Below are 27,831 nucleotides of genomic sequence, written 5' to 3'. Positions count from 1 at the left end.
TGGAGAGCCTGTATACACACTGGTGTGCAGTGTGGTGTGTACTGGTGAGTGTGCAATACCTGGTGCTTGTATTATTTATTATGTAAATTTGTCTGTGAAAAATAAAACTTCAGCCTCTTTCGGACTGGGATGCTGAGCGAGCTGGCTATTTGTGAACAATACCGTTATGAGTCGTACCCTTCCCCTTTTGTCACTGAGGATGTTTGCTCAGATTTAAGTATTGTTTTTGTTTTGGCAGCGGCCGGGAGCTGGGAGCAGGAAGCGGCTGCGCCCTGACGGCTGTCATTTCCCCTGCGCGCGACTCCTGTTTACTGCCAGCTGCTTTCGTACAGACACATCGCCTGGGCTTTGATAGCCGCGGGCCCGACGCTGACTCAGAGCGAGTAAACTTTCTGTGGCTATCTGCTTGTTTGTGCTGTTCTTCACAAGCGATAAGGTCAGCCTTGGAGGGGGGGGAAAATAGTAGTAGTAGTAGTAATAATAATAATTAAAAAAATAACCGTAGGATCTTTCACAATCCTCTGCTCGGATTAGGGTACGTGTGTTCCCACTGAGTCAGTAAATGATGACGGCCGGGAACGTCTCGAGTGGACGGCGGGGAGCTGGGCAGACCTCTGATGCAGAAGCTGCTTTTCCAGCAGGATGGGGAGGAGAATCCTGGTAGACAGATGGCTGGCTGCCCAGTTTGCAAATGTGTCCTCTCAGGCCTCCGTCTGAATTCCTCCCCCCCGTAAAAGCTTTCATTACGTTTTGTCACTTGATACATTAGTTTGTTTTAATGCACTGGAACCCCACGTACATTTAGCAGTCTCTTTCTGCTTGTTTTATGGGGCTCCGCTGTGTTTGGAAATGAATTAAAGCATCTAAAAGGCTTGGCGGTTTCATTAGAGGAGGACAGTCCAATCCAAATTAGTGTAACTCACTTAAAATTGAAGCAAAATGTTTTAAGGAGAGTGATCTGATAAATATTGGCTTAAACTAATTGGATTTTCAATAGACAAATTACTGCATTTTTCTCATTACTTACTGCTCCACTGTAAGGCTTTCACGTTGCATGGCAGGGTACAGTTCCCTGCTATGGACCTGAGAAGGCGGGGTGAAATCCACGAGCTGAAGATGCTTCCTGGGTCTTTGGCTGCTGTGGAGGCTGGGAGGCCTCTGGCTCGGGGAGGCTGGGTGGCTTGGGGGGGCTGGGCAGCTCAGCCCCCCGGGCTGCTGGGCTCACTGCTGGGAATTGGTGTTGCCATTTTCCAGTGCCCTTGCACAGGTTTGCTAATCCTCCTGCTCGCTGCAGGGGTAAATGATCAGCAGGCAGCCACTGACCTCTCCGAAAGGAGGCACTCGCCAGGATAAGCACAGCCTCTCATGTTACATATTGGGCGGTCTTTTTATTCTTTTTTTTTTTTAATAAGCAAAAGAAATACTTATTTCCAGTTAAGATGGTGAGGAAACAGGGCATGTCCTTTCAAAGTCAGCTTCTGTATTCCAATAAGCTATTAATTACAACTAAATAGCACCTAAATAAATATGCAGGTTTTTTGTTTTGTTTTGTTTTTTTAAGTATTGTTATCCCCAATAGCAAAGGAAAATAAGCAGAGATTCTTAAAACCTTATCTCATGTTGGGAGGACCATCATTTGATTCCTTCCCAAACATGTTTTCTGAAAAGAACTGGTGTGCATTTATTTGATTCCTGGTGCTCATTCAAGAATTCCTCTTTCATGAACGTCAAAGCGGATGTCCTATGGAGAAAGGAGCTGCTCCTCAAAAATGTTTTCAGTGAGGCACAAGAGCATGTGGCCTGAAAGGTGCTGTAGAGAAGTGAAACAGCTTCTTGTTCATTAGTACTGAAACGTTTATATGAGTCAAAATAGTAACGGCATATTTTAGTGTCTGTGCGGTATGAAATTGCGTGTGGATGCAATTAGATAATATTGACAGTTGCAATGGTCAACATGCAAATAATACCACAGTATTCTTCCATCTAACTTCCTGTGTAAGGAAAAGCGGACGTGGCAAACGGAGCGGTGCTGTGAGCCATTTATTTTTCTAATGCAAAATACCCTAAAGCGAGGTTTGTTACTAGGATGTTTGTTTCTCTCAGTTTAGGAGACTCAGTAGTCGGCTGCGTGGCTGAGGCAGGCAGGTACGTATTTTCTCAGGGCAGACGCGGTGTGTATCATATGCAAGCTTGACCATCCCAAGTGCAGTATCCTGGCTGAAAACAGTTTCAGTCAGTGCACTGCATTTCCCTGTGATTATGCTGGTGTGCCTATTTTTTTGTTACCTTTTGAATAGCTAATTTAAAATTGCTCTCTGTAGGGATGTTCTCTGTGTCTGTCTGCCTATCAATCTTTCTATCTGAATGCAGAAGTATTTGATTAGTGTATTTAAAGTAATAAAGATGTCAACAGTAGTGTCACATTGATTGATGCTAATTATAAGTCTTTAATGGCTCCTCTGGTTTGGCCACTCTCCTTGCAGATTGTGATTTTATGGTTAAAATAATGCCCTGCTGTCCACAGACTCGGTCATAAATTGTGGTCTATCTTTCTTTAATGACTCCGCATGCAGTGGTATAATCCCAATAACATACATTATCTTTGGTAAAAGGAAGGCAGTGACTTTCATAGAGGTGATGGATGGATTTATAAGGACTAGCTAACAGACTGGCTGGGATCACAACCAGAGGCAAGGCTGATTGTTCTGCTTGTGCATTGCCATAAGCAGAAACATTAGGCAGGCAGTCTTGGATAACTGATGATTTTCATTCAGTCTCTCTCTTTCCACTCCATACCACTAGTAAAAGTTAAAGAAAACGCCAAGGTGCGAATCAAAGTCTCCTATCAAAAGGCTAACTGTTTAGCAAGATGCAAAAAATCTTCTGTAGGCTTCTGTCAGCGCTACTGAACAAAAAGCAGTGCCGACTCTTGCTTTGTGCGCGTTCTCTTTAAAGCGTGTGACGAATGGTCAATGAATGCGTGTTCACCTTACGGAAGTGCACTGCTACCATGAGGAAAATGCTACAGCCTTGAGAGAGGTCTCACCATTGCTGGGGGAGTTTAATCATTTCATGCGTATGTGAAAGCGAAATTTCAGGGGACCACGCAGGGATGCCCGCAGGGATGCCCGCATACATATGGATGTCTATCAAGTTAGATATGTCCATTTTTAAGCAGGATAGCTAGGGCGATTCTAGAACGCCACCTTATTGCTTCTGTATTCACAACTGGCACCATGGAGCTCCAGCACAGCATGGAGTATCCCACAATTCTGGGTGCATACAGGCACATGTAGGCAGAGGCTTTCAGAGCCGCCTGTGCCCTGCCGGGCCTGGAATATAACTAGTGAACCCAGCTAAAAAGCAGGGTGTTTCCTTTAGCGCTAAAAAGTTAGGAATACAAGTTAATTTGGAAAAGATACAGTTACAAAAAGTAATTTCTTGGCACCCCAGTCCTGGCGTTTACTACTTGGTATCTCACTATAGTTGCACTGTGGTGTGTGACTGACAGCAAAATCCAAGGAAATTACTGGGGGGGATTGTTTTATGGGGGTTGTTTTGTTTGGGTTTTTTTTATTGTTTTTGATGGAGTAATACGGGACTCATAAAATTAATTCTGAGCAGAACTGTAGCACAAACAATGGTAAATATATCACAAAAGTTCGAAGCCTTTAGATCCCATTGCAGACTGCCAGTTCCAGTGCTGCTTTCTGAGTAGACATCTCACACAGCTACTGCTAGATCAGTTACTTTCTAAATAAACCAAATTAGTGTTTGTTTATTAAGCTAGAAAGCTCTGTCACTTTTTCAAAGAATGGCAATATGGATACGCTTAAACGTAGCAAGAAAGCCAACAAATGAAAAAAAAATATTCACCCAAGGCAGAGCAGGATTTGCATAAAGGACTTTTAGTTACTTGCTACCAATTTTTACTAGTATTAATTTTTCTGACTCCAGCGAAGCAGCGGTATTCCTTTGCTGTGTTGTGAAGTGTATGCTTCCAGAAGTCACATCAGCTGGACAGCATCTGGCCGGCTGATGAGCTCGGCGGGCAGCTGTACTCCCAGATTTGGAGTTCCTTCTGGTTCTGTCATCGGAGACCCTGTTGATGGGGCGTCTGGAGCACGTTGCCCGGGTGACTGTTTCGGGCTGGTTTCGTTTTGGGATGGTGTCATGTTCCAATTTGGTTTTGTTTCTTTTTTTTATTATTATTTTAATTTAATGTTTAGTTGATCAGAATTTTTTCTTCTGCCACGTGTGAAGCTTTCCGCCAGGCCCTCGAAGGGAAGAGTTCCCTTTGTCCCAGCCCCTGCCTCTTCATCCCGCTCCTGTCCCGCACCCAGCTCATCCGCAGCACTGGCGACTCAGGGTCGAGACAAATGTGGCGTGTTCCGGGTGTGTTATCAAAGACACGCTTCTTATGAGCATGTCCTTTGCTCTCCAAGCACAGGAGCCCCTCAAGTAGCAGTGAGGAGATCAGCCTACGCACGGAAACTCACGCTGACCAGAGAAGGTGGCAGCGGGGTTGTTTATTCTCTCTCAATTTGATTATTTCCTTTTTGTTTATGATAAACTAGCGCTAGCTCATGTGTTGGAGATGAAGTGAAAATGAAAAAAAACCCACAACCCAGCCCCAAGGCTTCTGTCTAAAAATGCAGGTTAATCCTCCGCGGCTTTCAGAAGCATTTCTGTAGCATGCTACTAATTAAGATAAGGTTATCATTTTAAGTTATACCAGGAATGCAATTAGAGCTCTTACTAAGAACTGTTGTAATCAATTTTATAGAAATTATTCAGACCTGGTAAGGTAGAATGCAGTTTTAATAGGACAAGAGAACACACTGTGGTTTTATTAAATATAATACAGATTCAAATTACAGCCAAATGTTGTACTGCCACTCATTCAGCAGGAATCCATGTATCCCTTTCTAAAATCTTTTCTTTGGTAGGATTAATTCAAGCTTTTTTTTTTTTTTCCTCTCCTTTTCCATGTACAGTTTCAATTGATCTTTGATCTTGAAAAAAAGCCCTTTAAATGGGTGTACTCTAAAACCAGAAGTGAATATAGAGAATTATTTGGTATACTTACCAAATAATATAAATTTCACATTTATGGGTATGAGTTGACGTCAGATGCCAATTTAGGATCTACGTACCTTGTAGATGTATGTATTTTCTGCAGATACTGTAGGCAGTGAATCAAATTCAGCCCCTGTTTAGGTAAGCGCAGAGAGGGCAGGAGGGTGGGCTCTACTCCCACCAGGCCCCCTGTGCACCAAACAGCCGGGGATGTTTCTGTATCTTTGAACTTTGGCCTCAAAATAGAAAAAAAAAAAGAATCATGGATAGAACTATACTCATCTACTTTCATGTTTGTTTGTTTATTCACTAAGATAACACATTTCTGAGAAATAATGTGTGCCATAGACATGCAAACTGTAAAAGTCTGCTGTTGTAGAAGGGTTTCGCAGTCTCTTGCATACAATGTGGTATTTTTATCTCTGTGCGGTGTCCTTCTGGCTCTGTTTTCCAAGCAGAGAATGCTTGTCCTTTAGGTTTTCCTGGAACAGTCATCTTTAACATAATCACTTCTGTTATCTTACTCCCTCTTTCTTTTGGAGCTGTGCAAAATCATATTCCTGGAGTTCTACTCACGTTTCACAGATGCCCTTTCCTACATTCTTAAAAGTGGACAGTGTTAAACTACAGTTAATCTTGAGAGTATGTGTGGGCTTAATAATTTGAAAGCTGAAACATTAAAACAATGACTATTCCTCAAGTGTGATTAGAAACTCAGCAAATTCAGAAGAAAAGCTTTATCTAAAGAAAACAAAACGTGTGAAATGTGGGTGAATGCACATTTAAGGCATGCCACCAACTTTCTTTCTCCCATGTAACAACTCAGTGATCAGTGAATCAAACTGTCTGTAAGTACAGATCAGAAGAAAATGATTTATAAAAATGCATTAGATTATTTTTTTCAAAGAGATGTTAAGACGGTTTAGTTTTCTATTTTAGATATCTTTTATAAAAGAAAATTTTCATTAGGATTTGTAACTTGATTTCTCTTGAAATGTTTCAGTGAGAATGATACAGTCTTCCGCAAGGTTGGAAATGAAACCCTCTAACTTCTGCCTCTAGTATTTTTGCACAAGGCTGTCCATCTTAGAAGAGCAGTGTCTCATTAACTCTTTGCTAAAACATTCAGTATGTGGGCCAGTAGGAAACATTAATCTAGCTGTGTTTATCCAAGTCAGAGTGCTCTGCTTCCCAGAGCCCCTGTTATCTATGGTTTTTTATTATCTGGGCTGTATTTACCAGCCCCGCCGCCCTTGAGGTATAGTACTGCCGTACCGCATTTCAGTAAGGATGATGCAGGTGGCAGTCCTCTGTTTTGGGGCAGGTTTTCCTTTCAATATGTGACTGTAATCTAGGGGAATAAAAATTGCTATTTAATCTTGTTAGGTTTGAAGGAATACTGCATGAAAAGACTGGTCATCATGTTTTTGCAGTTAATTTGATGATTGGCATGTGATATCAAGACAGCAATAGCAAATGTTTCTGTGGACACAAGTCACTCCTTTCTATCAGCTGGGAAAGCTCCAGCTTGTGCTGGAGAAGTGGGTATGTGGTATTGCTACTCATTTTAGGAAGATAACCTTTGCTTGAGTACGCTTCGTTGGAAAAGTACATCCATAAATAAAGTGCCTTTTTTATTTAGGTAATATGGTGAAGATAGTTGGATTAAGAAGGCATAATTTAGGAAAAAAACCCAATCCTGCTTTCATGGAGATCATCCTCTATAGTTTGGCGGTAGAAATATGTAATTTAGGACTTGTGGCAATTAGATAATTATTGACACTAGTAATGTATATAACAAAGGACACAATACAGGTGCTTTATATTGTTCTCATTTCATTCTTACAAGAATTTACTTTCCATGTTTGCTTTCAATCAAAGTTATGAGTAGGATTAGGTTTGGGGGTGTATGTTGTTGGGGTGACCGCTGCAGAACAGAAGCCACCACTGCTCGGTGTGACCAGGCTGTCACAAGGAGCCTGTGGCTGTTGAAAGCTTTCTCACCTGCACCATTGTTTATACAGATACTACATTCTAGAAGGCTTTGTAGAAGGCCTGCCAAGAGAAAGCTCATTAGTAGTGGTCACAGGCCTCGTTATTGTGACTGTAAGTTTACAGGTAAAGGTTATTTTGTCATACACAGAGGTAAAGAGATTTTTTCTGTGTTTACAGAAGGAATTCCTCTGTGCTAAATCTGGATGGTCGGCCTTCATTAGCAATAAAAAAAGGTATGTGGACCGATAGCATGGGTGGGTGTCAGCTTCATTTGTTGTTAATTAAACTTACAGTAAAGGTTAGCTTGGTCAAAATGTCTTTTAACAATGTCTTATAATATTTAGCATGGTAAGTACTTAACAATATCAGTGGAGCACAGCCTGTTTGTTGGGTCCAAATCTGATGAATAGCAAGTTTTTCTAGTTTGGTTTACAGAGCGGTGGATTATGTTTTCATGTATCATATTTCACTGTAGTAATTGGGAAGGTTTTGGGTTGAGATGTTTTAAAATACTTAAAAACACAAGACGGGATGCTAATGATGAGCGGAAACAAATATTCCAAAGCTAAATCTAGTTATGGATGTCAGAGGAACTGAATCAACTTTTAAATGGCAATTGAGTGCAGAAGGCATTTTCAAATGACTTCTTGATATTGGATGTAAGGCCAGGAAACATTCATCCTGTTGGCCATAATTATTTTCAATGCTCCTCAAAGTTTCTCACAGTTTGTTTACAATTAAACATATCTGCAGTTCACAAATTAATAACATGCATCTGAGGCTTTTATGTTGCTCAGCCAGTATAACATCTGTACTCTGGAGGCTGTAGTCCTGATTCAGAAAACAGTCTTTACCAGCGAAGACCAGTTAATCATAGAATCATAGAATGTGTTGGGTTGGAAGGGATCTTTAAAGGTCCTTCTAGTCCAACCCCCCTTCAGTAAGCAGGGACATCTTTAACTAGATGAGGTTGCTCAGAGCCTCATCAAGCCCGGCCTTGAATGTCTCCAGGGATGGGGCCTCCACCACTTCTCTGGGCAACCTGTGCCAGTGTCTCACCACCCTCATTGTAAAGAACTTCTTCCTAATGTCTAATCTAAACCTACCCTGCTCTAGTATAAAACCATTGCCCCTCGTCCTATCGCTACAAACCATGTGCTTCTTTCATACTGAAGACAGTAGAATGTAAGCAAGTGCTTAATAGATGAGCCTAAATAGATCTAATTTTAGGGCTTTTGAATAAATTTGAGATGTTGTTTTTCTTCTTCAGTTCGTTCTTCTGACTTTGTTTTCATTCCTGATAACACTCAGTCTTCTTCCTTCCTAAGTTCTGCTGCAATTTCGCTTTTAATCTTTTTTTTTTTTTTTTCTTTCTTTCTTTTTCCCCCCAGAGGCTGTAGTTTTGTGATGAATACTGCTTGGTTAGTACAGTAGCAGATCAGGTGGATTGCCATTAGGAAGCATTTGTTAAAGTAATTGAAAGATCAAGGTTTATAGTTCAGCAGAAATATGCACCCTGTTACTTCCCGTGGCATGGATAGTGACCTAAAGTACACCATTTATATACACACACAGGTAAGGTAGAAGAATTTTTATAAGGTTTCAGGCACAAATACTTAAACATGAAGAAACACCAGCATTAAATTTTCCCTCAGTAATGTCTATGTTTGTACATTACCATTTGCTCGCTTTATGCCTGATCGTATATGCTTTCGTTTCCCAGAAATTCCCATTTCTTTCCTTGAGCAGGATGGATATAGAAAATTGATCTGCACCCATCCCTTTGGTTTTTTGTCTTTCTGTTTACTGTGCTTTGAGAGTTCTGCTCCAAAGAGATGTGTTTTGTCATTAGCTAATGTGTGCATTATCTTACTGATCCACAATCTGATTAGTCTTTGTCACATCCCCATGCGATGAAGGCCTAATATCCCTGTTTTACGGACACCAATCTGAAGTGTAGATGAGGTAGTGTAGAGTCTTCACCAGTTTAGGGTATTCAGTTTGGAATGCGCTATGTGGTACTACCAGGACACAGCTTCTACTGACTTCAGTTGTGGTTGTAAATACTCAACTGCAGAATCTCAGCTTGGGGGCCTGGAGAGAAAAATGTACATATAGAACTTGCATATAGTTAGGTGACATTGCAAGCCTCACGCAAGGGCAGAAGGGGGTGAATTCTGTTCACTAAAATAATATTCAGCTTTCCAGAACAGGTTTAGATGTAAAAAAAAAAAAAATTAAAAAAAGGAATTACAACATTGGCAAATTTGGGGTTGTATCTGAGGAGCAGCAAAAAGTAACCATGATGAACAAGATATATGCTTATAAAATTATAAATTCTGTCTTCAGCTCTTGGAAGCCCTAATGCTTTACATACAAAATATCAATAGAAATGTTATTGTTTAGGGAGAAGGACTCTTCTTAGAAATGTCTAATGTTTTTTTACTGTAAATTTACAAAGTGAGGTAAAATAAAACCAAGCAGAGGTGAGATTGACATTTTTACAGAGATAAAAGCAACTGTTAAAAAGTGAGTGGGAGGCAATGTTAATAATAAGGGATGCTACTGGTTCTTCTCCATACCTGTTCACTCACCATTTCAGCAATATATGTGCACTTCATATATACATATATTAAAAAGTATGTATGAGTATATATAAGTACATATATTTATAGAGATATATATATTTTTAAAAAAGCATGCGGGGCTGTATTTGCATGCCTTCATTGTGCTGCCCAAACAACTGAGTGATGAGAACACCAAACAGGGTTTAAATGTGTGGTTATTCTCACTTCAGTGTTGTGCCTTTGGTTTCTGGAAGCAGGCTGTCGCTCTTGCAGTTTGGTCCTTGACCTTCTATCACTTTTGGAGACGTGCCATACAATCTTTGTTTACAGTAACAAGCATGGAAAAACTGACTTCCTGACAGTAATGCTGAAGTCTAACTTGAAACCACTCACAGGTGAAAAAACATAGTTCTTCCACTTTGAACTTGTAATGTGTTTCATGTAAAATACCCATCTAAAACTGGGCAGCCAACATAAGGAAACCAGTCCTTTGCCCAAGACCAAATATTAACTCCTTTGTCAGCAGTTTCACTAAGGAGTTGGTTGTAATGCATTTCTGTATCTTTTTCCCTGCGTAGCATATAAACGGTAGTCTTAAAAAACCCACCCCATTGGTAATTTAATTTTTATATAGGTATGATATTAATTGACTAAGCAGTTCAGGACCCTTAATGGAATTCTAGCTATTGTCCACGTAACCTCTTAATCACACAGCTTTCTCACAGGCTGGTAAAACACATCAGGATTTGTAGATTGGTTTGTACGAAGAACCAATAGATCACACAACTTCATTGTTTTCTGGCATTTGCATCACCTTTCCTAGTGTTCTGTGTTCATCAACACAATACTAATGGCTGGAAGACTTTTTAAGGAAATTAGGATATTTACATAAGGCATATGTGTGTTCAGATTAGATTCTCTCCTTGAAGGGCAGGGTTACTAAACAAAGCAACATTTGAGTTTTGGAGTCAAAATCAAAGTCATGATGCAAAATGAATGCAAATCTAATGGAAGATTTGTGACCCAGTTCAATGGTCACGTTTTTGGTGATTAAGTTAAGTGATGTGTTTCGTAGCAATTAAATATTCCATAGTTATGTCCAAAGAGTGTTATTTTACACTTTTAGGAAATTAAAAGGGAATGAGAAGAAGAGTGGAAGTTAAATGAAGAGCGAGCTAATGAAGCATTCTTATTTTCCTGCAAGTTGTGTGTTCAATGTGTTTTAATGCACGCTTCCAAATCCTCTGTACAAATTTTATTTACTTTTTACATCATTACAATAATTACTGTACTCTACACTAACTTATGGCCTGACCCCTTTTACACTGGCTTCTACATTGTGTCAGTTGCTTTTGAACCGTGAGAGGAGTTTGGCCCCAAGGCTAACTTAACTGGAGGAAACAGTTCTTAGTAAGTCAGAATAATAATGGGAATATTAACCTTAGGAAGCTGCTAGGAATGCAGAGACAATTATATATTTTTTCAGTGTTGATTATCATTTGATTGCATTTACATCAATGTATCGCATTCTGCCTTGTTGAATTTCCGCATTTCTTCTCCCCTCCAGGACTGCTGCTGAAGTCGTCTTTCTCACACAAACATTTTGCAGGGAGCCACTAGCACAGGACTTAAGATATGTAGTCCTTTAAAGTGCATAAGCATTTTCTAGCACACAACGATCAAACACGGGTGAATATTGAGAAAACATCACTCAAATATTAAACATAGCATTTGTAGTCACACTGGAAATAGAATCTCAAATATTATGATTAAAGAGCTGGCAAATGCAAACGTACGTGGTCAATGCTATCATATGGAATAGCTGAAACTTTGGGAGGCTAATTGTGATAAACTGTCCATCACGCATCCGTAGAACCTAGAATTAATGTGGGAAAATTTTCAAAGAGTAGTATTGAATAATCAGGGAATTCAAATAAATTGATCTGGTTCCAGATAACTGCAAGAGAAAAGCGCAGAACCGTGCTTTGCCAGTTTTGTGTGATGAAGGTCTCTGCTACAAATGCAGAAGCAGCATTTCCTTATTTTTTTTACATGCACTCACTAAGACGGTCTAGAAAGATTCTGGCTTATTCTAGTGGAGACTACCAAAAGGTGGAATCGTGGCTATTTTTTTTAGCTGGATGGACAAACAAAGCATATCTTTTGTATGAGACAGTAGTTAGATCTTCATACAGCGTAGCAATATCAGGAGGCAGCTTTGAAGAAGCCCATCAAGTACCAAAGGAGTTCAGCTGTGGTCACACCAAACTCCTCAAGGGGTATTTTCCCCTACTGAAGAGCTCTGTACACTGTAGAGAAACTACTTCTGGGACTTGAACTCTATGATAAAGTTGACCTGAGTGTCTCTAAACTATGGCACTGTGTGTCTAGACATACCCTGTGGTCACTAAACATCTACTGGTATTTTGTGCGAAGCGTAGGGCACTTCATGCCTTGGCCGGTAGCCAGCATGGCTCAGTACTTAGACCACTGTGCAGCTCTGCGGTTTTTGTTCACTGACATATGTTTGTTTTGGTTTGAGTCCATAAGGTTTGCACGCTTGAGGTTCACTTTGAGGTTTCAAGTTCAGTGAAACATCACGTTTTGCCTGGCTTTTGGGTTGAAACCTCAAGCGTAATGATGATGATTTCTCTATCTGCAGATTATGAAGGGAAAGGTCAGTCAAAAACAAACCCCAAAGCCTTATACTTGCTGACAATCACCAAGCATTCAAATGGACCATTCCACGCAGAATTTAGCAAGTGTACGTTTCTGTCAAAATTAGCAACTCCACATTTTACTGATACGAACAAGTATGTAAGCGGCATTCTGCTTCCATTAAAGCTATAGCATTTCTCCAAGTTTCTGCTCTTTTTCAGTTCCTACTTCCTGGGTGGCACTGTTTAGCACTATGCAGGGGTGGCAGGTTTTGCCTGAAATAAGCAAAAAGTTAAATTTATGTTAGGCCATTGGCCAGATACTTGTTGTTTTAAGCCCTGTTATTCTGCCCAGTCTCTGCAGCGCCCATGCTATGCTTAACCATCATGAAGTTCTCCTTCCTTTCAACTTCAGAAAGTTAAGTCCCCAAAGGGATTTTTCCTGTTGCCCTGAAGGCAGTTGGGTAGCTTTCCTCTTGAGTCATAACACAAACACTGGTGTTTAAAGGAATTTAGGTCTTGTTTTCCATAACTGTGGAACTCTCCTGGAGCTGGAATCCAAAGTTTAATTTTCAGTGACATTCAATAAATTTTAGACTCACAGGGATCCATGTCAGAGTGGAGTACTGTACCAAAAAGATAATTAGCCATACAAAGAAGTATACTCAATCTGGTTGAAAAGCACCTCAAAATCACTCCACAAAATTCAGTAGACTGTAAGCAGTCACGAATTATGCGTATTTTGGGCTCTCTCTATATTGCTGTAATTCTTCATGTTGACCCAGAGTCTACTCTGCTGCTGAATCTTTTGCTCCAAAGCCTGTCCCCTGTGGACAGTTACATCAACTCCAAGGTACCTTTTGTATCCTTAAGGTAGCACAAAGCTCCAGTAATACGGGAGCAGGATTTATGATCAAATGATTGAGAACAGATCTTCAAATGCTGGCACCAAATAGGCGTTGGGAAAATATCTCTTGATGACCTGTGAAGGCAGCATCCAAGATAAGCCCAGTTCTTTCCATATCTTCCAATCTAAAAGCTTTCAGTGAACTCAGGCAGTAATGGTGTCAACCAGAAATTCCTACCAGTATCCTCAGCGGTTCTGTGTGGACAACTTCCTACTTCTCCATTCACTGTATGATGGGGAGAAAATATGCTGTGGAGTTCAACTGGGAAGGTCATTTTAGACAGGTAATTTTTACAATCTGCCAATTAATTACTTTGAGAGTTAACAGTATCTAACAAAGTATCTATGTTAGGGATTTGGAGAGGGAATAAAGAGCTAGTTACCCATGCTGTTATCAAAGAATTTGGTGGGGAGGTTATCTGAAGGGTTCTCAGTGTAAGAATTAGATTTTTAAGCACTAAGTGCATAGGACTGCCTCTCACAAGAAGCTTTTCTGCATCTGTGTCTTCTACATTTCTGAAGAAATGATGACTGGTCTTTCTCTTTGTAGTTCTCGTCTCTTCCCCTCCCTCCCTCTTCGTTTGCATCTAATGTGACTGTGTATCTCTGGGTCATACATCGTATGTGTACATGTATGTGTACACGTATGAACAAATGTTCATACATCGTATACCCACATAGGAGGTTTTTCACAAGCTTGTGGATATATTTATAAATACTGTAGGGCCCCCTTTTCAGGTCTGTTTGAAAAAGATGTCCTGTATTGTGTATGCTGAATAAACTAGCATCCTCCAGGTACCGTGTTGGTTCAGCTCGAATTCTAAATTCTGAGAGTAGTTCAGGTTTCACACGCATCTGGTCTTTGTTTTTTCTCCTGTTTCTCATGGGTAACACATGACAGAACACTGGAATCAGGTTGTTCACTGGGGTTTTAGTGGTTTGGTTAATAGTTGAACTGGAAGCATCCTAGATATCAAAATGATAATCAGATGGTGGCAATTTGGAGCTGCTACTGGTTTGAGTTGAACTTGGTTAAATGAGTATGAAAGGAAAAGTCTCTTCATTCCTTGACTCCTTCACTTCTCTTCGGTTTTAGTGTAAGATCTAGGAAAATGTATGCAATTCAGTATTTCCCACTAGCAGTGCAGTGAAGGCTCTGTATGTAAGAAATAGAGAAAGAACATTTATTTCCTGCACATTTATTTCCCCAGGGAGGGAGGTGCAGCACTGGAAGAGGTTACCCAGAGAGGTTATGGAAGCTCCATCTCTCAGGGTTTTCAGGACAAAGTCACAGCTGACCTGATATAATGTTGATGATAGCCGAAGGGTTCACTAGGTGACCTCCAGAGGACCCTTCCAACCAATGTATCTGTGATTCTAAGTCAGAACAGATAAATGAGTTACTGGTACCAAGTGGGAAAGATCATCAGCTCACAGAGTCAAGAACTCCTGCAGCTCTCTCTTAAAAAGTAATGAGAATGGATGAGAAGCCATCCTGAGACATGCTGCTGTAATTGTTATAGGTTAAGAGCAATGAGAGTGGTCACCAGGACAGCCCCTCTTATCTTGTAATCTAAAGCCCTGAAGATACTTATTTTGCTGCACTGAGTCCCTGCCTCAGTAATGTTTATCTTTTGGACTGAGAAAAAGTCATCCGAAGCCTTTATTCTTCATATTAGCTAACACTGCATCTGAAAAAACAGTATTACATCCATTAGCTACAGTCTGAGTTTGGGTGTACCAACATCGTTTTCTAGCAAAGACTTGTCAATGCTGAAATTATTAACCCCATGGGTGAAAATGCCCTCAAATGACTGTGGTAACCTTGTGATTTCTGTACATGCAGTCCTGCGGCTCTGCTCACTAACTGCACACTGAGGGTGAATACTACAACTGGCTTTTACGTGGAATTTAGGCAACTCCTAGGTGCAGCCCATTGCAAAACCCCTTTCTGATAGGAGCCAATGAGAACAAGCTACAACTGCCTTGTGCAAATTTTTTGCAATCTGCTATTGCATGAACAGTTGGGAAGGTTGAAACCAGAATGAAAGAGCACTCGGGTTTTGCTCCGATTGCGCTTCCCCGTGTGAGTGCTAGGCATCTCTCTCTCTTCTGGGGAATTCTGTGCTCGATCTCCATCATATAACTTCGGAGCTTGCAACGGGATCCTGTGCAAAACAGCTGTGCGGATTGACGGCAGCTATCTTCTTACATTTCCCCGACACCGTGTACGGTTTCAGTGCAAGGAGCCAGGGAGCGCAGCGTTGTGAGGTGGTGCTCGGCTTTTGCAAACAAAGGGGATGGAGGACTCTGTGCCACCTGCTCTGTCACTTGAACAAATGTTAGGAGTAAAACAAGCTACAAACCGCTAACTGTTTGTTGGATGATAACTTTACGCAGCAGCAATTCCATCGATCATCAAGGTCGGCTTTTTTGCTTTTGTTTCTCAAGCGAACCAGTCTCTCGGTTCCATGCTCCTATAGGCAAGATGGTAAAACAGCCAAAGATGTTAACTGCTTGGTGCCCTGACAGTGAACAGCATTGCACGCTCTTATTCGGGGACTGCCAGAGGTGTCCAGATGTTTCTGCGTTGAACAGCGTGGCACAACACCTCTGCAGGAATTGGCAGGCAAGAGTGTTTGCTTCTTGACTTGGATTGAAAGCTTTGGAGTCGGCAATGTCAGGAAAACATTGCTACTGCCCGCAAACCAGGGAGCATCCTGTTGTGTCCATACGTGAGGAAAAAACCCTTCTGCTTATTTTTTCCTGATTATTTTGTGGGACAGTGCATTTACTGAAATTACCGGTTATGAAAACAGTGAATGCCCCTCTGTTTCTTGCTGTAGTCGCTCACGAGTGTGGGGCTGAGTGGGAAAAGGAGTGGTCTTGGCAAAAAGCTTATTAGTCTCAAATAAATTATTCAGAACACAGGTTTGGATACAGATTGCAGGGAACGATAATGGAGTTGGTTTTCTAAGCCTGTTCATGTTATGAAGACATGGAGTATGCTTTTCAGGAATTCACTTAAGTGGAATCAGCTTTGAACAACGTAGCCTGGAAGTAATATTGCTGCCATCCAGCTAGTGTCTGTGGAACAGCATTCTGCCTCCTGAAGAATTGGTGTTGAAGACGGATAGATAGGGAGATATTTATTTTTTGGCCTATTTTTTTTTTTTTTAAAGGGAAATTCTTTCTAACCGCTAGAGAGGGACATGTTTCGGTCGAGATTTTTCCCCCCCTGAGTGAAACAGTGGACCACATCAGCATCCGATTTGGGTGCGTCATGTGGTTTCTCATGTGATGCTGGTCTCGCTGCGCTTTGGAGAGTGAGCCTTTGTGACTCCGCACTCTTGGACAGTAGCATCCAGCAACACAGGAGACTTTGGGAAGGGAGAGGAAAAGAGACACCCCCTCAGAAAACCCCCAAAGCCCAGAAAAATAAAGTTACCATAATTTATTATAGTTATTGTTTCTTCTTAACTGTTTTGGCTTTTATTTTTAATTCTGGGTCTTCCCTTTTCTCCGTTCCTGCAGGCATAAAGCTGCACTGTTCGGAAGAAGCGAGATTGTCTTTCCTTACAGCTCCGACGCTGCACCGCTCTCGACACAGCCTGCTTTTCCCCCCATTTACCTGGGCGGCTGCTGCTGCTGTTTCTGCTGCTGCTGGGGCTGCTGCAGTCTGGCTGCCTGCGCTTCACCCCGGCTTGGCTGACTCGAAACTCACTCGTCTGCACATTGCTAAGGAAGAAGAGCGATGGAGCCGCGTTTTTTCTGTTGGTTCTGGAAGCAAAGGGTTGCGATGTGTGATGAATTTGGGGTTTTCTTGGGGGGAGGAGGGGGGGCAGGGAGGAGAAAGGAGGGGTATGAATCTAGGATGGGGTGGGTGAAAGCTTAAAGTAATATTATGTGAAGTAATCCAGTGCTTGACAAGGGCATCAGCAGCAAGAATCCAGCCTCTGCTGCTCCAGAGGATTAACATGGGGAAGCCACAGTGCTGCAGTCGGGTTTCACCTCAGCGTTGTGCTGGAGATGGAGAAATAAGGTATCGGTTTTGTCTGCCTGTTAAGGCAAAGCCATGGGAGAAGGAGAGAGCGAGTGAATGCAAATGCAAAGGAAGAAGAAATGCTACGTGCCGTTTGTCTGATTCTGTGCATTCTCATTGCAGAGAGGATGGCATGATTAACAAAGCAATGTATGGACGGAGGGACTGTAAATTGTAGCTCGAACACTCCTGATGCTGTCAGGGAGGGAACTGATGAGCTAGGTGGCTGCAGCGATATCCCCCAGGGAAAACAGCAGCCACGCACTCTGTGTGTGTGTATATGTGTATCTTATGTGCTCGTGTGTGTGTGTGAGCATGTATAGACACGAAAGAAAGACATTTCTGACCAATTTACGGAGGAAGTTTGTCACTTTGCTGGGTCAGACTTGATTGCAGCTTGTATTTTCAGCTATAGCTCTACACCCATTTCCTGACTGAGGCGGCACTTTGTGAAAACAGATGTAGGCAGAATTCTTTTGAGAAACGTGAAAGCAGATCCTTTCCGCTTAACACCTTGAAGCACTGAATCTTCTGCACTGTGCTGAGAGAAACTGTAGGGGTTTCGTTTTCTCCATCTTAAAATCTTTATAAACACAGCTGTATTCAGTATGGTGAAAAATTCTATACTGTAAATAGAAATGTGATCAATCTAATCAAAATAAATGCATCCCAGATGACTTCTAGACCAGCTGGCTACCACAGTCATCAGATGGCTAAATGCTCGACTGAGCATTTATATCCAGCATTATAGTTACATTTTCTTAATTTTTTTTTTAGAATTTCAAAATCAGCCTCTAATTAAAAAGGATTCTTCATCTACTGAAAAAAGCCAATGCTCGCATTTGGCAGTAGCTTTCTCTGCAATGTACCTGGGTGAATTTTTGTATTGCTGAACGTGCATGGGGGAGACCGTGTTTTTAGAGCAGGTAGACCGGTCACAGTACAGGCGTATTTAGTTTGGTAGGCAGCTCGGCTTGGCCATGTCTGAACAATGCAGAAACAGGGGAAACAAGTGCTGCACTCAGCTCGTGGGGCTTGGCATGGCTTCTAGCAGCTGCCTACTGAGAAAGAGGGGTCTTTTTCCTCCCCTTTTTTTTTTTTTTTCCCTTTTATACAAATCCGTAGACCATAATGTCATCCTAAAATGTGTACGAGGGGATTTCCCAATAGTCATGGTGAGCTACCCTGCAAGACGCCTGTCTGGCCCTTCCACTGTTTGTTACCCAGCCTACAAAGGCAGCCCTGTGTGTTGGATTATATTTAGCCAGCTGTTGGATAACATTCTCGTGCTGGGGGCAAAGGAGTCCTATTACTCCCAAAACTGTAGTTTTCTGTTTGCTTAAAGAAAAATAACCTTGGCAATACAGCAGGCTCTGCAAAGGAGTTATGCCGCTCCCGTACCTTTCTGAAACTGTCGTGCGCTTGGAACTCGGGTGGTTTAAAGCAAGCAAGGAGGAGGAAGAAAGACTCTCAACTCACAGCTTCAAAGCTGCAGAGACGAGCAAAATGTCAGCAGCTTGTAATTAGGAGTCCATGGTTACGTCAGTGGCTGTATCTCTCCAAGAATAGCTGTGATGTGTGCCACAAAGCAAAGGAAGACAGTCATAACTTGGTTATCAAGCCTGGTTCAAACAAGAAAGAGCGAAATGGATTAATGAATCTGCTGTGTTCCTAAATCAGACGTGGATGGATTACATGTACAAGGCTCGTTGAATTCTGCAGCAGTGAAGACTGAATTATCAGTTTGTCAGAGGGCTCGTGTTCACCGAGTGAAAGCGTGAATCCTTCAGAAAAAAATGCAGATGAACAGTCTTTCCTAGAAAATGTCTTTCCCAGCTCCATCCTGGTCCTGTACAGGCTGTGTGACATGGAGGCATGCTCCAAAGGGAGAGACTGGCAAGCCGCATGGAGGTGTTTAAAAGGAAGGGTGTAATTAAACACAAAGCAAGCACGCCGAAATTCTTTTCCGGCATTAGAGATTGGATACCGAAATACCACCCCAGAGCAGAGTGGCTGGGGTCTGGTGTGGTTTATATTAAGGCTTCTCTGGTTAAGAGCAAGAGGGGGAGGGAAGGGGCTCGGTGCAGCATCTTGCAGCCACAGAGCAGCCCCCAGGGCCGCAGAGGGAAGAGGGATGTGCGGGGCTGTGGGCTCTTAAAGGCCCCGCCAGGAGCTCCCTGACCTCCCCGATCATTTTTAGGTCGGCGCAGGCAACTGGGCAGTGTTTCAGCAGTGAGATTGCAGGGGTGGTGGGAGGTGTGGGGGGGACACACTTGCTTAATCTGCTTCGACCGGCCTTTCTCCGCGTCCTGGCTGGGAGATGTTTGCAGGGCTTTCAGCAATACCCCGCCACAATATTCCGTGTGCATGCCTGGCGGCGTTCACACCGGCCGCCCCATTGCTGGAAGCCTGGCGTGGTTCCCTGCTCCCAGCAGAAGTCGGTTGCAGTTCAGCTCTGTTTATGTCGCTCTTTAATTTACCAGGATAGGTAGACTGCGTTACGCGAACAGTGGGGTGGGTTTTTTTTGGTTTGCCTTTTTTTTTTTTTTTTTTTTGACTGTGAACACAAATTTGTAGGAGGAGATGACTCTGTATATTAAACCAATAGCTCTTTGAATTGTGTGTAGTATAATTTAAATATACTTACTTTAATTAATAGAAGGTTACAAAAGCTGGCATTGTCTGGGGCTGTTTAATTTACATCTTAGGTTTAGTCAATGAGCATAACCTGCCTGATGAGAATAGTGTATTCTGCGCAGCCAACAGGGTGGAAGACATTATTTTGTTTGTGTTAGTTCAAACAGCTGGTCATTAATGCAGGCCCCATCTCCAGAGTGAAGTGCTAGTGGACATGAATGGCTGCCTGATTAATGCTGCCCCTCGACGGGTCCTTCATCCAGCAGCGATGCTCGCAGCAGAATAATGCGGTGTGATTTGATTGCGCTCTAACAGGGGTAGTATGTCATTGTGTCACCCGGCAATCGAGGTTATTATGGGGCAGGGCAGACAGACGGGACAGTGGGGTTACTAGACCGTGGCATTTTTAGAAATGCAGGCCTGACCTACTTAGAGTTATTCTTGCAGGCTGGCAGCTGCCTGGTGCAGGGCTCCCCCCTGATAGGCTGCGGCTGTTGCTAGGGGGAATTAGCATGAATTTTTCCACATGCGGGCTCGGTGATTGAATGATAAAAGCTGACTGGAATTAAAGAGATTCGGTTCAGTATTATGCAGATTTATCTCCCTCGGTTTCTCTCTCCCTCTCTCTCTCTCTCAAATGCATAAAAAAGAGCAGAAGACAGTTTGTTTCCATTTATTTTTGACCTATTTTTTTTTTCCAGGGGAGGGCAGAAGTGTTGTGAATTTTTGATCATCGTTTACTGTTTAAGCCCTTGAAATGATATGACAGTGGGCATGCATCTTTAATGTACGGGAGATTCAAATGCTGTCTCTTTGGAAGGGAATGAAACGAATGTATTTTGTGTTCTGGTCAGACCGCCGCCTCTTTCTATTTGAAGCTATGTCAGATTCCGTTGTCTGGAAAGGGGAAACATATACCAGGTTTTATTGCATAACATTACTCTTGGCTATTTTTAGCTGCCTGTGCTTCACAAAATTAGTCCTGTGTTTATGTTGGTGGATGAAATTAATCCTCGGACTGTGTCTCCTGTATGCAGACAGACACCCAGGGTATGCTGCAGTGCTGTGTGTCATGTTCATTGGAAAAGGTGTTTACGTGCTACAGGCATATCAGCGCTGCATACTTAGCAGGGAACTGAGATTTGGCCTGTGATCAGATCGATTAGAGAACCTCTTCTCAATTTTGGAGTATTTTTCAGGCTTTGGTTTGAAGTTGGATTCTCTAGATGGCCGTTTTTTATTTATCTACCTCTGCCTAAAATAGTGTTATCTTTTCAGAGAACTCTGTGCTCCCTCAGGAAGCAAATAAAAACAATACTCAGTGAAGAATCCTTTGATGTAATTATGAATATTTCCTTTGTTATTATCACTAATTATAGAAGATCTTTGTTTAAACCGCAGTTCCCCTCTGTGTGATCCTTTACCATGCAAAGAAGTTACAATTTAGTGCTTATAATTTTAAATTAATTTTTTGTGGCAACGCATCATGATGTCATACTCGAAGAATTGGGAATTTTCAAAGTAAGAGGCAGTTGGGGATGGGGGAGAGAGACCCAAAGGTCTTTGGAATTACAAAATAAAAAAGGTGACTCAGTGCTGAAAAGTAGTGAGCTCATTTGTGCCTGAAACGGTTTCATTTGAAATACTTGGATGAACAAGATACCTTTTAGAGGGGTGTGAACAGCCAGCACGTCTGTGTGGATGGCCAGCAGCCTCGCTGGACGCAGAGCTCCTCTGCCTTGGCCCCTGGAGTTTCTCGGGAAGGTATGAGAGGAAGCAACTGGAAATGGAGCCACACGTTTGAATGCATCTTGTGGCTGAGGCAAAGCATTAAGTTCCTACAGATCTGAATTTCCTATGTCTCTTCCTGGCCTTGATTCATTACTGAAACTCACACCACTTCCTTCTCTGCTCCTTCCGACAGTCCCACGGAGTGACAGTTTTTTAGAGAAGTGAAAGTGAAGAGAGGCACTACTTGATGCCTGGTAATTGTGTTCTCCTTGGCTGTCCCTAGAGGTGACTCCAGAAAGTGAGATCAGGTCAAAGCCTGATCTCTTGATCCGCTTTCCTGGGGGATGCTCTCAGTGCCTGTGGCTTTGCACCTGGGCTGTGGGTCTTCCCATCTGGGTCACATGGGTCTTCCAAACTTATCTCTATGTTGTGTTGTCTGCTGAGCTTCTCCCCAGCTGCTTTCCCCATCATGAACCAGTTCAAGTGACCAGAGAAAAGGGCTGGAGCATGGCCAAAGTTCAGCCCATCCCAGCGTCTCCTCGGTGGCTCGTACCCGTGTGGGCAGCCTCTTTGCTAACAGAAGGGGAATACTGCCATGGAAGTCACTTCCTTATGGGAGGAAAAGCCACCTTTGCTTTCGAGACGCTAGGCAACAGCCAGCCTTTGTGTGCAATTGTCTATTGAGGTTTACGCCCTCGTTGGTTGTAGCCAGTTGTAGTTTCATCAAATTCACCTGGGTTATTAGCTAACTTGGACTTCAGCAAATCAAACTGAGTGTGCAATATTATATTAATTTCAGCAGAAATCTGTTTTTGAGAAAAAATATTTGAGCGTCGTCTTATTTTGATGTATTCCTGCTAAGAACGAGGCAGCCCAAAGAAAAGCAGCAAACAATATAAAGCATACACTCTGGGGAAAAGAGTTATATGCTTGATGTTTGTTTGGGATTTCGGTGTGGTGAACATTTATAACAAACATCAAATCAGACAGTTTCAACAAACCATCAAGTGACATATTAAATATAAAAAATGCAGCGCACCAGAAATTGTATTCAACATTAGGTTACTTTTCTGAAAGTCTCTTTAATTGGAATTATTCCAAATAAATGAATGTGTGAATAATACGATCATAATGCTTTGGGTAATTATAAGTAGCAGAAATAGGGAGTTAATGAAACAAAACCAAAATCTGAGCTCTGTGTGTGTGTATAAAGCATAAGAAACAGGACACCAGAGGAGTTTGAAATATATGTCTGTGTTGAAAATATTGTCAATTGTGCACATTCCTTTGGAAAAACATGTTAATCATTTTCTGATGATCTCCTCTGAGGTTTCTATTGTTGAAACAACTTACACCTCCTACCTTGAAGTTGCTTACCTACAAAAGATTGTGTTGTATTGTTCAACATTCTTGTACCATGACCTCTCCTGCGAGCCATGAAAGATCTGTTATGCTGAGTTTCATGCTCTAGGGTGGCTAAGCGAGGGCTGATTTACTGGTAGCATATGCAGGCAATAATTTTTTTTTTTTTCCCCAGCAAAAGACTCAGAATCCTGCCTCCATTTGCAGCTGAGAGATGGCTGGGCTGCTCGGTGTATTTCTGATATTCAGGTCTTGGCCAGTCATGGATTTGTTGCACATTTTGTGATGTCACTGCAACTTTCTGTTTTTCTGAAAATGGTATAGCGCAACACATCTTGATTCCCATGAAGGGATTACAGCCGCCAGGAGTGAGTTGATTCCCAGCCTTCACCTCCTGCCAGGGCCATAAAGATCGGTTCTTCTGCAGCAAATGTGTTTCGGTTCCGATTTCAAATCAAAAGTATGAGGAATTGTATTATATTTCTTAAAAGACTGGCAGTTGGCACGTTCCTTTTATTGCAATACAGTAGGGAATAGAAATGTTTTACAAATTAAAATAATCCTTGCAAGATATTTTTCCTGTGATCCATTAACGTGGAAACAAATTCCGTAACATGCTACCATCAGCCAGGAGCGGTGTTATTGTGGCTCCCACGTTCATGCTTTTCCTGCATCCATGGTTGTGTGTGCCGAAACCCTCAGAAGTGCTGTATACACGTAGTGTGTGTGAATGTGTGTACAAGACACAAGCGTAACTTACAGCAATACAACACTGAGGCATATAGTATGTAATCGCAGTTGTCTCGGGGTAGTACCAAAACCTGTGCCTCTAGGTGTATGATGCTGGTTTGTGTATGATGAAAAGTGGCTTGTCATAAAATTCATGCAGTTCTGGCATGTAGCATAACCATTGTGTTAATGCTGTCATCCTGTTCACCACCAGCAACAACAAAAAATCGTGGTATTTTGTAATACAAAGGTAACAGAAAGGATAGTGTGGTGAAAAGTAGGGCGTACCTAGATAGATGGGTTTCGTAACCACTCCTGCCCTTTTTGTAGTCAAGAGCAATGTAAAATGAAATGCATGATAGGCTGTTTAAGAAGGAGAGATATATTTTATATTATAGTTAATTCTTCCCTCCTGCTCTTAGGCCACACCTACTTCAAAAGTGAATCCAGACTCAGATCTTGACAGAGATCGTGACCCTGTTCAAACCAATGGCTGTTTTATCCTGGAATTCAGTGGAGCCAGGCTTTCATCTCTGGTATTTTCCCCTGAACATGTCTTTTTTTGTGCTCTTGCTCCAAAGTGTGGTGTTTCTATTTCTACTTCCCCCCCCGTTCCTCTGAAAATGCTTTGAAAGCTTACTTTTTTTTATGAGCAATATACTATAGATTTGCTCTTGAGTCTGAGAAAATGTGGGGAAATATCACTTCACTGCCAAGCAGATAAGGTTGAGTTGCGGTTGGTCTCCATAGTTATGTTTTTCTGTATACTTCTGCTTTCATCATAAAATGTCTTTAGTTTTGATGAAATGGAACAACAAGTGAAAAAACAAATATGCCAAGGAGAATCCGGCCTCTAACAAGCCGCAGAAACTCAGGTAATGAGATGGCTTGTGTCTCGGCCTACAAAGCTAGGGCTCATAGAAATGTAGAGGGAGGCAGAACAAAACAATCTTTAAAAAGAAATGCTTTCTAGCTCTCTGTCAGCTTACAGTGTTATCATCATTGAAGTTAATGGTGGATTCCTTTTCCTTTTTTTTTGCTACTTGAGTGTTGCATAAACAGCACTCACACCGATATTCACTGAAGTTATTCATTTTGGAGGTAGGTATACCACCGTTGTGTCTGGGTTTGCCATGTTTTTCTTTGTTATACATGGACACAGTAAGTAGGCTTTTCTGAGGTCAACATTTTTTGGATATTTCAAGATTGGAGACATTTGAAATAATGGCAGTTAGCAGTGGACATTGGTGGTAGGTTTTGTGCTATATTTGTATCATTCAGAAAACATGTGGAATGGAGGAGATGGTGCGTTGTGCCGCATGCTTGGTTTGGTTGTGGTTGAAACAAATGGCTGATGAATCTTAGTTTAAATCTCCTGTTTGTGACCTCTAATGGCGGCAATATTTTCTAGCTCTCACCTGCAATGCCTGTGTGTATGCGCAGGCACACATACGCACCATTTCAGCTGAATTGAAATTACTAGCGAAGTCATCTCCAGCGGCTCTTCCCATTACTCCTTTGAAACTCAAACCTACAGTTGTTCACAGCTTACAGATGAGACCACAAGTTCCATTCTTTTTTTTCCTTTTCTCCCCCCTTCCAATGGTTGGTGAGATTATGTCCCTTCATGAGTTTTATGGATATATCCTTTTATAAAGTAGCAGAAACCCCAGTGCGCTTCAGTACTCTGTTTGCTCTGTCACAGCCAGTTGATCTTGTTTCCATCAAGTGTTCTCTGTTAACAGCCAGGGAGTAGCACACTTGTCTTCACACTGGACTTTGATTTCTTGGCGTTATACTCGCCGTTCCCTGCATTTTAGCAGTTGTGAAGAGATACTTGCAAATGTGAAAAACAGTCTCCTCTGGCGCCTAGATTTTGTAGAGTCAGTTCACATTTGATATGAGTTTAGGTGAACAAGACATGAAGATTAAGCGATGCCCTCCGAAATGTTTTCTCTTGTTTTATGAGAGCCATCTCATTTCTTTTAGAAGCAGCAAGTGAGTGGCAGGCCAAGGAGCCCATGCAGACAAATTTCACAAACCAAGTATTCCCATTATGATATGCTCCTAAGGCAGCAGGACGGGGAACTGGTGCTGTGTAGATCAACTTGGTTGTATGTTTTCAAACAGTAGGTCATGTGAAATCAGAGCTATGGGACCAAGTGAAAGCTTGGCACTGGTGGAGCAGTTGGAGAGCTGGGCTGACCGGGGCACAGTGCCTGCTTGCACAACCCTCCAAAGGGATTCTCCAAAATTTCAAGTGCTGCCAACAGCTGGTTGCCTTCTTTGCTCAGCCCAACAGATGCTGTTTTCATTTCGGTGGTGATTGTAAGGGGAGGTAATACCCTTTATTTAAACCAGCTCTCTCCCATCGACCTTGGCTTCTCGATAGCCTTAGGTAGTCCTGGCTGCCTCATATTAGCGTTGACTTTAATAGGAGTTTGGAGCATGCAAAAAAATTGGAAAGCGGCCAGGATATTGGAACAGCAGTGTACTGTAGTTGAAGATTTCTAGAGGAGTTGGTTATTTCTGTTGCACAGAAAGTTAGAAGAAATGCAAGGCAGTGAAGTTTTGGCTGTACTCCAGCGCTGCATAATGATGGAGACCAATAAAATCAGTTAAAACTCTAGACTTGCCGCAATCATTTGCTTGCAACACTGAAAATCACATCAGGAGGAGAACAAAATAGAACAAAAAGCACAGTTTTCTCAGGGAGAAAAATCTTTTTAATAAATATAGTTTTATGGGGTTCGTTTCACCCTTGATGAGTCAGCTCAATGCTCCTGCATACATTTATGATGTATGCAATAGGAACTCAGCATGTATTCACTGGTCTTTATTTTAATGCTTCATATTACCAAAACATTTTTTGTACCCCAAACTTTATACCGTAGGCTGAAAAGTGGTCATAAGCAATCAGAACACTGAGCATACAATTTCTCCTGAAAACTAACTGTATTTTAAGACGTTATGCCAGCATACTTTGACATACAGGCAGATCTGAAAAACTTTAGGAGAAAATGACATCGTCTGATGTTAATTCATGAGGAACGGATGCATTATTGAAGAAAAAATCATTCCATAACGTGACTTTTTTTTTCATATAATTATTTTGGTGGTTACCGTTGCTTAGGTTGAATGAAAAGAACTGAGCATAGTCATAAATGCAAACTCAGTAATACATGTCCCTGTGGAACATAGAAGTCCCACAAAAGCAGTTTCTTGGTTATTTCCCGAAGTGAAAAGATAAGTTTTTTTCAAATAGAATTCTGTTATTATTGGTAAAAGTTATGGGTTTGTATGTAAAAGTTGTTCTTTTGGTGGAACACATATATTTTTGTTATACACTTCTGTTGCTTTTTAGGCCAAAGTTGCATGGTCAGAATTCAGAAGCTGGCAGGTAATTTCCATAGGAATGAGAAACTGGTGATAGGGGTGCAGTGTATTTTTGGGGTAGTTTCGTGGCAATGTGCTCTATTCACAGAGCATGTGTGCAAATTTACTTCCCTGAACGTAGGCAAAAATCATCGGAGAGCTGTTTGTTTGTTTTCCAGAAATACCCCAAATGCGCATAACTGCAAGTGGTGTTCACAAGAAGCTCCACCTCCATACAAGAGGAAGTGTCACCTTCCTCTGCTCTCACACGCCTTTTGCTCGCTTTGTCTGAAATTATCTTACTCCATGGGTCTACAACCAGAAAAGAAAAACCCCTCTGTTCATCTGCTAGATTCAGTTCTGCACGGGCCCCAAGCAGTTTATATCTTGGGTTGTCATGCCTATTATGTGCAAATGTTTTTAAACATTTGGTTCCCTTTTTCATTGAGCCATAAGGATTTAGCATACATGCTGGCTTTTTTGAAGTCTGTGATTATTTCTAGATTCTGGATGGCACCCACGCCTTCCTGATAGCCACTAGAATATAGATCATATTCAATGCACATACACGTTTTTTTAGAAAGGATGAAATGGCTTTTTGTCACTCCTTAATCCTATGTCAAAGGGTAGAAAATGCAGGATTTTTCTCTGTGAGCTGTATGGACATCAGAGATTCTTCTCTTTCCTTGGGTCCTACAGCCCTGCTTTGAAATGTCTTTTAAAGAGATGAAAAGGGTATAGTTGTAGCTT

General features: G+C 41.8%; 1 long non-coding RNA gene across 1 annotated transcript; it reads left to right on the top strand.

Annotated features, from left to right (window-relative positions):
* The first annotated feature begins 256 nt into the window (after window positions 1–256).
* On the top strand, window positions 257–26,523 carry LOC141739126 (uncharacterized). Its single transcript, XR_012585588.1, has 3 exons — window positions 257–436; window positions 7,252–7,307; window positions 16,740–26,523. It is a non-coding gene; the product is annotated as an uncharacterized LOC141739126 (long non-coding RNA).
* Window positions 26,524–27,831: the final 1,308 nt, after the last annotated feature.

The sequence above is a fragment of the Larus michahellis genome, chromosome 2 (genome assembly GCF_964199755.1).
Source record: "Larus michahellis chromosome 2, bLarMic1.1, whole genome shotgun sequence".
In the NCBI taxonomy this organism is placed as follows: Eukaryota; Metazoa; Chordata; class Aves; order Charadriiformes; family Laridae; genus Larus; species Larus michahellis.
The sequence above is the reverse complement of the archived record's forward strand: the minus strand, read 5'-3'. Positions and strand labels throughout refer to the sequence as shown.